The sequence below is a fragment of the Euprymna scolopes genome, chromosome 25 (genome assembly GCF_053919585.1).
Source record: "Euprymna scolopes isolate OS-2025 chromosome 25, ASM5391958v1, whole genome shotgun sequence".
NCBI lineage: Eukaryota > Metazoa > Mollusca > Cephalopoda > Sepiida > Sepiolidae > Euprymna > Euprymna scolopes.
Genome location: NC_136506.1, coordinates 12,698,277 through 12,711,286, shown reverse-complemented (window position 1 = coordinate 12,711,286; position 13,010 = coordinate 12,698,277). Strand labels below are relative to the sequence as shown.

Genomic DNA, 13,010 nt, shown 5'->3' with positions numbered 1-13,010 from the left:
TTTTCCTTTCCTTCTCGTGCGGACACAAAAATTTGTGCGCAGGAATCCTAAAAGATCCACTATTTTTTTATAGAGTGATTCCGGTTTTTGATTGACCGACAGTAGTGCACATTTTATTATTCAGTTCCTGTCCCCTGTATCTATAAATAGAACCTTCCAATTTTTTGTAATCATTCTATACAAAAAATATTGCAATAGTTATTTACTGAGTTAATCCATTACATACGCTTCATATTTCATTGACTCTTCTGAAGAAATACTTCTATATCGCTTTTAGTCCCACCAGCAAAACTAATATTTTGGAAAACTCTCTGAATTAGTCTCTGATACATGTAGCAGAATCATGTTGATGCAGTGGTTTTCATTATATCCCCAATGTGAAAAGATATTGAGCCTGGCGAATATCGGATGGGTGACGATTAGGTAATACTAAGCACTGTTTGTATTCAAGAAAGCAGGTGCACACATTATCTCAGGAAGATAACCCCCTCCCCGGCCTTATGGGGAGTTACCATACAGGGGGCAGATAGAGTACCTTAGCCGCGGTGATACATCTAAGGAATGCGGAATGGGGCTAAATCACATCGAGTAAAGGGAGGGCAATTGGCTTTGTAAAGAAAATTTTCTAATGATACGTCACCAACAAACACCTGCTTTCTAATTTGTCACAAACTAACATGGAAGTAGTTAGGCCCAGAAAACTATCATGAGAATGCTCATGTCAGTGAGCAACCTAGTCTAACTAGAGACAGCAAAACATAATAAACATATAGTTTAAATTTCATTAAAATCGAGTATGTGTATTTGAAGGCGTTCGTGTGTTACAGAGAGAGAGAGAGAGAGAGAGAGAGAGAGAGAGAGAGAGAGAGGTGAGTAAACGTGGAGTGTAGACACGTTTACTAGAACCGAAGTTCAGCTGACCAGATTACGTATGAGTGACGTGGTCAGGTTGGCTAGATCTGAGAGATTTGATTTGGGCTTTGAAGAAGACGGATGGCTTCCCGTTGTCTCCCCCTCTTCACTGGGGAGGGGGGGGGGAGACGAACGCTGACGTGTGTAGAAGAAGAACCCACACAGGCCGATTTCACTTCCACCTTCTGCAGGACCTCTGGGGAAAGTGAAATAAAAACTATAAAACCCATTCATCGTCTTGGAGTGATAAATCTTCGTCAAACAGGTATCAAGTCTCCTTCCAGGATGAGAAATTTCCAGATGGTCCAACATCGAAGAAGCAGAGGAAGGTTCTGAAATTACATGTCACACACACGATTCCCTTTATGATAATCAAACACACAACCATTTGTATTAGAGACAATCATACGCACACGGAATCTTTTTATGTTATAAATAGAAAACGTAAATGGTGTATCTCACTGTGTCACTTGAAGAAGGCATATAGAGAGTCTGCATGTTGAATATTCCGGACCATTTCCATTGTCTTGTTCCAAACTTTTTTTTTATACATGTGAATTAAATATCATCAAAATAAAATATCTGAAATTTTAAAGTATGTTATGCCCCTACAGCTGTCATAGGGCGGCCCTTAGACATTAAAAACCATTTCTATAATCTGTTTAAAAATATCTCACATATTGTTGAGTTGTTAATGGTCGAATAAATGACGATAAAGATACAGTAAAAATTAATTGAATATGTATTAACAAAAATACATAAATGAGATAATTAAGCAATATCTTTGCGCACTGCTAGGCTAGTGGTAACGACCATACTCTCCGCGTGTCTGTCTCTGACTCCTTTCGTAAACCGGTTCTTGTTCTTCAGAAGTGACTTCATGGACGGAAGTGACGTCATGGAATAGTTCATTATTCCAGGTAGTAGGGGTGCGTCCCCATCATATATACATACATCAGTTTTATTTAAATTCTTTAAAATTTTTTACTATAGGGAGCACACATACAAGCTGACACACACGGTAATTGTGATATATAGATTGTCAAACTGGAGACAAAAAGAAAGAGAGAGATCTCAATTATCCCCTTACTTTTATATTCGATTATAAGGCTTTAATATTGTAGCATTTATTTGGCTTAACATTTAATAAATGGTTTCTTTATTAATATATATTTTGTGAAACTTATCGATGATAATTGCACTTAATTTCTGGGACATAAAGAAATAAACATAGGCTTCTTCCATTTAATGTTTATTACTGGTGGAAACTTTGTTACCTTTTCACTAGATAACCATAGTCCCTTCCTCAAGTGAGGAGAAAATGACTAGGAGGATGATATGTTTTGACGAAAGTTTTTCTCTTCTACACATTAAACAAAAATAACTCGACCCACCCAGCTAGCACCAAAATTTCATCTCTTCCATCAATTTTGTCTGAAGTTAGACTTTTGAAATCAGAAAAAGAGCTTTAATAACGGGATGGTGTTCTTTCATTCAGCGAGATTGGCTATCTATAAATCTGACCCCTATCACAGTGGTCCTTTATGCTTCAATGACAGTATGCTTTGTTTGAAGTAAACAAAACCAAAATATATAGAACATATTACACTATTTGCTCAAAGGAATGGGGTAATGCCTGGGAAGATGGAATCATAACGAACGAATATATACTACACTCCTCCTTCTTAAATATATAATTATATGGAAAAATATATGTCACGATGATAAAGGGAGAGCTAGACTGCCTGACTTTTATGGTTTTCGTGGAGTGACGCTCAAAATCAAAAAAGGTGCCAGTAAAATACAAGAAAACAACTAGAGAGCAAAATACATTTCATCAATCAGATTTGATCCTGGTTGAGGTTGACAGATATTTGAAAGCTGGAGAGAAGGCTGAACCGAACGAATATGTCACCTGGAAGTTGAGAATTAAATTGTTCTTTCTTTTTTGGGCCAGCTGCAATTTGAACTCAATTCAAATGAAATAGGCTGGCCGACTTTTGAGTTTTATAAGCTTCCTCAGAACCGAAAATGTAAAACTTTTATGTAAAAATAGGTTTTCTTCGTTTCTCATAACAAGTGTTTAAATTTCAACCCAGATAATTAATTCTCTGGAGAGAATTCATTACGTCAACAACATAACAAAAGGCCATCAACCCCGTGGTATAAATCCTTAACTGAAGGGGGTGTGCCTATCGTTCACAACTACGGAACTGATGCTACCATGCTAAGGACTTAACAGCCCTTTCAGAAATGTTTTCATGGTATGGAAACAGCAAGTTGTATTCCCTGCATAATAATATGTGTTAAGCATAAAAGACGCCAAACATTAAACTTAAATAGAGAAAAGAATACTATATAAACATAGATACAGTTTTCAATATTTTCCGATTAATATATGCTATTACATGCATGCGAAACCTAATCATTGAAATAGGATTTCTCCATTAATAAAAGCACACGATTTTTTTTATGAAGTTTGCATGTCAACCATTCGTTCCAAAAGTTGAGCTTCATTTCTTCATCTTCGTTTATTGACCTCAAATATTCCTGCGAGACAAATGAAATAGAGATAGTGACTATGAGTGGTATTTATCATAATTAAATGATTTATTCCTCTGTCAGCATGGCTGAATGAAATAAAAAGCATTGTAATCTATAGGGATGAGAGAGAAATTTGAATGGGATTTTCTTAATATGAATAAAAAAACACACCATATATATATATATATATATATATATATATATATATATATATATATATATAATAAACGTACTCATGCAATGTCCTCAGATAAGTCTCATATAAGAGCAATTACAGAACTTATATTACATGATGACGTGATGCATATATATATATATATATATATATATATATATGCATATGTATATTATATACATATATAAACATATGTATATACTTATATGTACATATATATATAAAGCTGAATGTGTGTGTGTGTGTCTGGTCACGAATAGGTTCCTATATGGTTGACTATTTAAAAAAAAATGATTGCTTATAATGATAGAAGATGTGTCGAGACACATGAATGGGTATGTTTGATCTGGCAGAACGGTGGTTCATTAAAATTGTGGGGTCTGCTTTCGCGCCTGGTCCACAAAGTATGGAAATAAAAAAATTAAAAATTAAAAAAAATGTTTATAAGTGTTTTTGATATGGATGTACATAATACTTTGATAAGTATGTTCTAACTTAAATAGGGATGGTATAATAATATTGTGAGGTCTGCGTTCGCGCCTGGCCTCCATAGATTGGAAATAGGCACAAACTTTAATAAAGTCTTTTCATATCTATCTGCGTAAGTATACTTTGATAATTATGTTTCAGTTTGAAGAAATATGATATAATAAAATTATGGGGTGTTCGTTCACACCTGACCTCCATAGAATGGAAATATGTCACAAAGTTTAACAAGTTTTTTTTAATATAGATCCACAGAATATTGTGATAAGTGTTTCAGTGTGAACAGGCATGGTATAATAAATTATGGGGATTATCTATTTTATTTTTACTTTCATCATATTTTGCTTTGGTTTTGATACCCCCAAATTCGAAGCAATCTCTTTACAACTCTTCCTTTTCATAACCTATCATACTTTCATAAATCAGAGTCCATTTTCTGTAGGCTGTTTTTGAACCCAGTCAACGATGGTACTTTTGCTAGTATATATATATATATATATATATATATATATATATATATATACACACAGCATAATCAGGTTAACACAAGTTCTCATCAGATAACCAAAGTTAAGCAATGTTGATCCTGGCCAGTACCAGATGAGTGACTATTTAGGAATTCTAGGTTCTGTATCTGCTTTCCCCTTATCTCAGCATTATTTCCAGTCGTCCTGAACCTTCACTTACCACTGGTATGTAACTATGTCGACCCAGGATTATCTGGAGATTGCGCAAATGTTGCCACAAAAATTTCACACGCAGGCATCCTAACAGTGGGTATCTATAGTCTGTCAAGACTGAGGGACAATACCACTCACACACACACACACACATTATATATATATATATATATATATATATATATATATATATCAAATTCTTAGTCATTCAATGAGTTTAAAAATTGATGACGTGAAATGTTTGAGTTTCAAATCAAAAGATTTTTATTCTATGTAAGACAAAGAATATATTTGAAATATTCTTATCCTATAGGATTTCGATGTCTACCTCCTCTTCAGAGGAGAAAATATTAGCAAATAGTTTTTATGGTTTACACCTTATTTGCTAAAGTCAGTAAGACATGGAAAATCACAATTAAAAATTGATTGAGTAATTAAGTCATAGAGTAAGGGAAGTTAAAGAAAAGGATATAAAAGTTAACATCTAAATTGTATGGAAAAATCCGAAGTGAATGTCTTGAAAAGCAGTGTGGTAAAATGATCCAAACTGTGTTTTGAGCAATCCACATCACAATGTAATGATGCGAATACGGCATTTTCCTGGAGAAATTTTCCTTTCGAAAGGAAAATTGCTCCAGGAAAATGCCTAATGCATAATAAAGCACTCCATACAATGTCAACATTTTATATAATATATGTTCTCTCATAGAAAGTTTGTCCAGGTTACTTCTACCATTACTAACAAGCTAAGTGTTACAATGGATCCTATGAGGAAGGAACTCACACACACACAAAGTGACTTTTATGTAATAGTAGAATTAATGCAAATCCTTTAATTTGTTGTAATCATCTGAATTATTTTTCTGAAGATGAAAAATCTTATACTTCATGTTGTATTGTGCAGGTGTATCTGGTAGTATATAATTTAGTTGGGAAACATCTGAAGCATTTAGATGTTTAAACAGCATGGGCTGAAAAGATATAATGAATTAGTGATTTCGATAGCTTTTTCAATCTTCCTTCACCCACTGGTTAATGATATTTTTTAAATAGAAATCGCCCACATCCCCCTTCTATGAAGAAGATTCGATGCTATGACCATGTTGAAAGGATGGATTAAAGTGGTTGGGTTGTAAATATAGCAGTTAACAGAAGTAGCACAGTTGAGGTAGCATGTACAGTTAACAGAAGTAGGGCAATGATAACAAAGGAGCAAATGATCAAACATGAACGATAGAAAGACGCATAAATAAAGACCTAGCCAGAGATAGCTTAGTTTGAAAGTTTATTTCTTAAAACAGTCCGACGTATACAAGCATATAAAATGGACGTTAGACTGATGATGATTATGAAGATGAAGGAGAGGCACTCATTTCTCATAACTTTGTTATTAAACGTTGTTCAATACAAAGTAAATATTGAATCCTTTTTCGTCTGGTTCATGTATTTTTGTATTTTAAAGAAGAATTGTATTCACAGTTTAATTTAATATCAAATCCTAGTAACTTTAGTTTTTGATTACTGATTATTGTAGAGGAACATTAATGTGATGTAAGAAATATAAGTAGATCCGGGTCTTTTCTCCTGCAATATTGTGATTGGCTCATCCATTCTGCGACATATCAGATTTATTACTCGAGCTGAAGCAAAACAACTCAGCTATTTCAACGACATATATCCATTTCTAGAGGTCATATGAGAATATGAATCCGAATATTGGTGACGCACAATCGCCCACCTCCCTGTACTTTTTCACAGAGTATTTACACTTTTATATAAAACTAGAAGATGTACCCGGCATTACCTGGTATTAAACGTAACGTTAAATTCCTTTAAAAAAATGAAGTAAAAAAAATAAAAAAGAAAACGGTAACAAACTGAGACATGTGCATGCCAGTATTATGTTTTTTTTGTTCTAAACAGTTCACTTCTAAGTAAAAAAAATATATACTCAAGATGGGATTGAAACGCAAACCTAAAGTCAGATAGTAAAGTACGATAACCATTTGACAAGCTTGCTACGATCTTTAAAAAATGTTTTCAAACCTCGTGAAACACTTGACAAACAGATAAAAATCTAATGACCCTAAAATACCAATGTTTCAATTCTGACCCCTTAGCAGCTATTTTTTCCGAATGAAAATCGATTAAAAAGTGTTTCACTTGTCTGAATACCCTATATACCAAATTTCAAATGTCTCTAGATCAAAAATTCCTTGAGTATATAGGTTGATAAGTGTCCTCTCACACATGCACATTATCACTTTTATAGATATATAGGTAAGTGAAAGCCAAACAAAATTACCATTAAACGAAAAGGATAGTTTTCCGAGAGAAAAAAAAAGATTTAAAATTAGAGAAATTATATATAAAAAAAATACATTCGTTCAAACAAACAAAACATAAATACAATATATATATATATATATATATATATATATATACATACATATTTCATAAAAAAATGCAATATATATATATATATATATATATATATATATATATATTAATATCTTGTTTCATCTTGTATGGTGAATTATGGTGTCCTTTGCCTTTTTTCACTTCCATTTTTCCCATTTTTATCCAAATAAATTTGATTACATATAATCATATATTAAATGACTAAAATCTTTGCCTCTTTAAACGATCTTGACGACATTGCCCCAAAATAAATACACAAAATAAAACAAATTGTACAAAAAAACTTACAATAGTTTATTCAAATAATTTTCAAATTGTATTTTTTGTTATTTTGTCTTTTCTCTCTCTCTCTCTCTCTCTCTCTCTCTCTCTCTCTCTCTCTCTCTCTCTACACACGCACACACACACGCATTTTTTCTTCTTGTCAAATAATCTATAAAATTGCAAAGGTTGAATTCGGAATTAATTTATCTTCTTCTAGTACTGTAAAAAAGACAGCATCGATTATTTCTATGTAAACTACAAGTATTATATAAATGGTTGTATAAGATCATGAATGATCAGTATAAAAAGAGAATTAATAGTGTATTTTAGCCTTAGTCTACATGCTATCAATACCAAAATAAAAAAATGAGATTCTACTTTTTAAAGCGATTACAAGTCACCATTTGGTATAATAAATGATGTTATGGGGTAAGCTGATCCACCTATTTCAGGAATGATCAACTAACACGTAATGGGACAGTAATTCAAGTTATTTATTCGGTGTCAAGATGCAAATACCGAGCAGTGAGCGCAGTGACGTCACGGTAAGGAAAAATAAGATTATAAAAGCTTTCTCAGATGATTAAATAAACTGTTCTATTTAAAAGTCTGTACGGATTTCTGGTTTGATAAGACTCACTTGAAAGAGGTCTTAATTAACATCAGGTGAAACGTTCAAGGTGGACACATTGGTTTGAATAATTCAAATAATCCCAAGATTGTAAATTTTTCTTAAAATGTTGCTGAGGAAGTTCGGAGGACGTACCGGCTGAAATGTGACTTAAAAAAATAACGAAACTAAGAACAGTAGTCCAAATAATCTAAATTGATAAGGTGCAAAAACATGTCTGTAATTTAATTCCCCCCCCATTTCTTCTTCTCTGCAATCCCTCTCTCACAAACGTGATGTTACTAGTCTCAGTCTTTTATGGCATGTATTCTTCAGAATGGTCTGATCTATAATTGTCTGCTTCTTTTGTTACAGCTCGTTTGACTCCTTGATCTAGTGATCATCATCAATTTGCTGTTTTGATACCTTGTTATGATACAGATTCTTATTCCAGGAGCTTCTTTCCGAGAACGCCAGGTTTGTGAAAATCTCTTCCTGCTGACTGTTTCCCTCTTACCTGCCATCTTGATCTTTTCAAGACTAAGATCAATAGGGACGTTCTGGTTTTTATGAAAATTATCTTTCGTTTGTGCTAGCTCCTTACATCAAGTCGTCAATGCCTCCGTTCAGTCTCGAAAGACAAAGGATACCCCCTGTAGAGGGCAGCTGCACATCTAATTGTGTGACAAGGGTTGCGTAATCCCCAACGACATTTCCCCTGAATCGGCAGTGTGAGTCCAGTGGCAAACAGAAGTCCAGGCCGACTGGAAACAATGCCGAGATAAGCTGAGAGCCCATACAGCACCTAGAATTCCCAAATGGTCACCCATCTGGTACTGGCCAGGCTCATCGTTGCTTAACTTCGGTGATCTGACGGGAACCGGTGTGTCAAACGTGATTATGCTGTATATATACATCAAGTGGTTTCATGCATTGTCTGAAGCGATTTCCATGAAAACAAAAATAATATTGGAATTGAGCCATTTTTTCTTTGATTGTAAACTGCAGAATACCATGAGGCTAACCCTTATCACTTAGGATAGAATAATAAATTTAACTGCAAGATCAAATTTATTCTAAAAACTCAGTAGACAGGCGCTTTAATTAAATTAATTTTCGTTGCTTTGGAAAAAATAAATTCCACCCGGAATAGTAAACAGTGAAGCTCGGTTTGCAGTATCAAAAAAGAAAAAAAAAAGGAAAGAAAAATTACTGGAATCATCAAACTATTCATCCCAAAAGGGAAAGTGCATAGTCAATTATATGACAACGGTACATGCTCCATCAAAAACGATGGAGACATATGTTATATTTTTCAAACAAATAAATCAAGCATTAAAAAAGAAAGTAGGTAAACATTTTATCTGTATAACAAACGTGAACGTAAGTTCAATAATGTATATTTTGTAAACAAAGAGGGGAAAGCTTAATCTTACTAATAACTAATAATAATAATAATAATAATAATGTAAGAAAAGAACAATGATGTATGCAGATATATTTTTATGAGAAAAGTACGGAAGTTAAATAATAATAATAATAATAATAATAATAATAATAATAATAACAATAATAATAATAATAATAATAATTTATAATAATAATAATAATAATAACAATAATAATAATAATAATAATGTAAGAAAAGAATAATGATGTATGCAGATATATTTTTATGAGAAAAGTACGGAAGTTAAATAATAATAATAATAATAATAATAATAATAACAATAATAATAATAATAATAATAATTTATAATAATAATAATAATAACAATAATAATAATAATAATAATGTAAGAAAAGAATAATGATGTATGCAGATATATTTTTATGAGAAAAGGACGGAAGTTAAATAATAATAATAATAATAATAATAATAATAATAATAATAATAATAATGTAAGAAAAGAATAATGATGTATGCAGATATATTTTTATGAGAAAAGGATGGAAGTTAAATAATAATAATAATAATAATAATAATAATGATAATAATAACAATAATAATAATAATAATAATAATAATAATAATTTATAGGTTGGACCAAAAAGAACTAAGGAATCTCGACCAGAAAACCAGGAAACGTATGACTATTCACAATGCACTACATTCAAAGGATGATGATGACCGACTGTATGAAAAGAAAGGATGAAGAAAGAGGGCTGGTTTGTATAAAAGAATGTGCAAATGACACGAAGAAAAGAATTACAAAAATACATTAAATGCAGAGATTTATTTTAATGCAGACTATTATTCTCATCTTTTTTAGTTGTTGTTTCACAACGTTTCAACCAACTATTCCTCTGGCCTTCATCAGGTGGAAACTGCGACGGTATAGAAACTCCGAATCTCCTAACTGCATTCTCAGCAAATACTGCCATCCATAGTTGTTGTCGTCTCACCATATTTTGGTCAAGTAAGCTTCTGACCGGCTTTGGGTAGGATTGAAACTGCTATCTTCAGACAATGCTCACCTGCAACCGTGGAGATTCAAGGTCTCTATCTACTGACCACCTGACGAAGACTGGAGGAATAGTTGTCCGAAACGTCGTGAAACAGCAACCAAGAAAAGATGAGGATAATAGTCCGCAATAAATAAATGAATAAATAATACTCATTTCAATAATGAATTCCAATTAAATAATGTATATCACACGCTTTGTTTATTTGATACTTTGGTGCTCCTCACTTTTAAATCGCTTAAATGAACAATAGATTATCTAACTTTAGCACTGCATCTGTCAATTACTTTTTTGTTATCTATCACCATCTTAGATTTAATTTTTTGATACAATCCGAGCACTATACACACACATAATTTTTTGTGTGCATCTGTGCAACTATATATCCTGCGTCTTCAACAAATTAGTTATAAAAATATAAATTGAACAAGTTCTTCCCAAAGAACACATGAAAGACAGTTTGGCTTAAGAACAAAATGGAGCGGACAGAGAGAGAGAAAGCAAATTATATATATATATATATATATATATATATATATATATATATATATATATATATAATACTTTCCTTTCATCTTTTAGTTTTTGAAGCTATAGAAACCAAAATATGCTTGTATGAGAATACGTACTTGAAATTCCATTCTTTGTTTTATCCACAAATTGAGTTTATTATTATTATTATTATTATTATTATTATTATTATTATTATTATTATTATAGAAGTGAGAACAAGTGAGGATGGCAAGGTAAATGTATGGTGGGACAAAAGTGTCATAACGACCAAGCAATTGGAACATAATCGTCCGGATTTGGTCGTCATTCACAAGGTCTCAAAAAACTGGCAGATTGTAGACTTCTCAGTACCCTGGGACAGGAATGTGAGAGAGAAGGAGAATGTGAAGTGGAGCAATTATGCTCCATTAGCCTTGGAGATAAGGCGTATATCCGAGGTTAAAACACAAATAATCCCGGTCGTAGTTGGTACACTAGGAGTAGTATCAAGTCGTCTGGAAGGACAATTGAAAGAACTACAAATCCCCGATGTTTCAGGCGGCCGTCAAACCTCTGCAATTATAGGTACCACTAACATCCTTAGGAAAACGGTCCTGGATATGACCTTAAACTATATCCGGTGGTGAGGCCCCAGCTTGTGGGCTTTGATGAGTGTGGAGCCACCCTTTAATTACCATTGCTTCCAGGTCCACTCTGACCCGGAGTGGTAGTACCTGTTACGGTTCCAACTATGGGTTAAATAGAAACCGACTTGTAAACAACGAATATATTCTATTAAAATTTTTTTTCTTCAAAATCTTTGAATTCGGCGTTAAATAACCCGAAAAGGATTGATATGCCGTAAAACAACCAACCAACCAATCAACCAACCTTAGGAAAACCCTTGATCTTTGAAGCTTCTGGTTTGAATCCGGGATTAAGGAAAATCCTCCGGAAATGTATCCCATCCCTTTTCAGGGAGACGTTCATAAACGAAATCAGAATTACTTTTTATTATTATTATTATTGTTATTATTATTATTATTATTATTATTGTTATTATTAATGTTTCAACCTTCGTATGTTTTTAGTTGGATTTCTTTTTTGAACATCAGGTCAATTCCTTTGACTTTAGGCATTCAAGCCGTACCTTAACACTTTCGTCATTCCTTACAGACCTTTTGAAAAAGTGGAAAAAGAATTTTCTCGTCAATCTGATAAAGCCATTAATAGTGGCTTTTCGCTCTAGTCTCAAACGTTCCAATTACGATGGGAATCATCTTGACTATATTTCCAAAGTCTAATTCCCACTTCAGATTTTTTTTTTTTTAATTTTTTCATAATCCATTTCTTAAAACCCGAGATATGGCATTAAAAAAAAGGAGTAACAACATATCGTACAGTATATAAGCAAATAAGTTGATAAATAACACCATAAGACGGGGCAAATACCGTAACCAAGTGCCGGAAAACATCGTATTCCACATCGTAACCTGAAAAAAAAACGTATCCAATGGTCACCGTATCCCGAGGTTCTACTGTAAGCGTATTTTACGACCGGGCAACGCCGAGCGGCCTACTAGTTTTAAAATAGTCGGAACACTTGTCGGGTAAAATCAATTCTTCGAATATATCAGTTTTCTCCCACTTTTATACTGTATTAATGTTGAGCTATCATCGGTCATTCTGATGAAATAGGTGCTAATGTTTCTTCCCTTTCATTACGCACTGTGCACATCGGTTATTCTGAAGTTTTATCGATGCAGTGTTTGATGGAGCTAGTGCGACTGGCTGGTTTTTGGGTTGCCATTAAAGTTGCTTCTATTTTTACAGGTGGGTCACCACTTATCAAGACCTGGAGGCCACTGGAGGATTAAGGTTAATGAATGTAAAGTGATCCGTGTGATAAAATCTCAGTTATCATTTTTGATGGAAATGAAGCAGAATTGGACTATAAAAG

At 33.1% G+C, this 13,010-nt stretch overlaps 1 pseudogene; it reads right to left on the bottom strand.

Annotated features, from left to right (window-relative positions):
• Positions 1–8,885: 8,885 nt before the first annotated feature.
• LOC145247572 (5S ribosomal RNA) lies at positions 8,886–9,003 on the bottom strand (annotated as a pseudogene).
• Between the last annotated feature and the right edge of the window lie 4,007 nt (positions 9,004–13,010).